Genomic DNA, 1741 nt, shown 5'->3' with positions numbered 1-1741 from the left:
CACACACACACACACACACACACACACACGTAAACATATACACACATCTTGTTGTACGTACGTACACCTACACGTAACTACCTAAAACTCCTACACATATTATTCACACGTGGGCCTGCATGTTCCCGCACACGAATACGCATTCATGTACGTTATAAACATACAGGCATACACTACCCTGCTTCTTTTACAATACAGTATGTCTCTTGTCTTCTTGGCTTGCTGTAAGCTACTACCCTCCTCTTTAGTTAATAGTTGCTTCTCATGCCTTTTGGGTGATTGTTTATTTCATCGTTTGGTACACCGTTAGCTCTGGGGGTACAGTTAAACTCGGATATAAGTAATATAACGAAGTCATCCGGCATGACTTTCGATTTTTTTAGTTGAATCCCAGTGTTCATTATAGCACTGTGAACCACAAGCTGAGTCACAATGTAGGATTTCCACAGACCAGCGCGCTATTCATTACGTAGATTTACATGCTATACCTAGATTAGCCTTTCATTGTCTAGTAGCGAAGTATTGGGGGGTGGAAGAGGGGGGGGGGGGTAGATATGATTGTGACGTGTCTGTATCTCTGCCGACTTCCACGCCCGAAATGCTAAGTGTTCGCCCTCCATCTACCCTTAGACACACGTACTAACAGCCACCAGACCGACCTCTTTTGACCCTGCCACATCTATGACACATCATGTCTTACGCGCGTGTTAACAAAGTACGCGTTGGCGTAAAAGAAGGCTTCTTATTTGACGCATAAGGTGTACGCCATATACTAAGCTAAGTATTAAATGATCTGACGGTGTAAGGGCAATTGATGGTCTAATGGAAAAAAGTAGATAAGAAACGTTGCTACTTCGTTGAATCCGAGTTATTTTGTTGATTTTAATAAATATTTTAAAAACATATCTCTTTTCGTTGAATCCAAGTTTTCGTTGAATCCGAGTTCGTTAAATCCAAGTTGCATTGTATTATGCTGAGCTATGGTGAGAGTGGCCCTGACTCTAATCAACAAAGGGACTCTTCTGAACTTGGGTTTTTTGGGAAATAATCTTTCTTAGATCTAAAAAAAAAAGCCTAGTTTGAGAAGATTTGAAGATTCTCAATCTACAACACAAATGAACTTGGTTCGATGATATCCAAGAGGGACGTAAGAATGGCGCAGAGGCTCCACATCTTATAAAACATACAATATCGAACATAAAATTATACCTAGACCAGAAATATGCTGATAATTCTAACTTTGAATACATCCTTTCTTTGTTCTTTGCGTGGGATGAATATTTTTAAAACTCTACCAGCAACAACTAAAAGATATTTAATTCCTTTTAATCCTTGCGTCGGGTTTCCAGATCTGTAGTGTTTCAGTTTCCGGAACAGTTATCCCGACACTTCCAAAGTTTAAGGTGGAGTGCAGGATTCGATATAGTCTGACTGGGTAAGAAAACCAGATTGACCAAAGCAGGCAAACAAATTACTGAGAGACTACAGCATACCCTATTGTGTCTCTGCCCTTCAGACAATTTTTGTTGTCAGATATAATATCCCAACAACATTCCTTGTTTCGCTAAGAAGTAATAATAATAGCAGCAGCAGCAGCAGCAGCAGCAGCAGCAGCAGTACTACTGCTACCTACTACTACTAGTAGTAATAGTAACACCAAACATTCATCAATTCAGAGGGGGTTCTCGTGGCCTAGAGGTTAAGGTGTTGGCCTCTCATTCAAAGGTCCCGGGTTCGATTC

This window comes from Aplysia californica, unplaced genomic scaffold, assembly GCF_000002075.1.
Source record: "Aplysia californica isolate F4 #8 unplaced genomic scaffold, AplCal3.0 scaffold00408, whole genome shotgun sequence".
Taxonomy (NCBI): domain Eukaryota; kingdom Metazoa; phylum Mollusca; class Gastropoda; order Aplysiida; family Aplysiidae; genus Aplysia; species Aplysia californica.
This window is presented reverse-complemented; position numbering follows the sequence as displayed.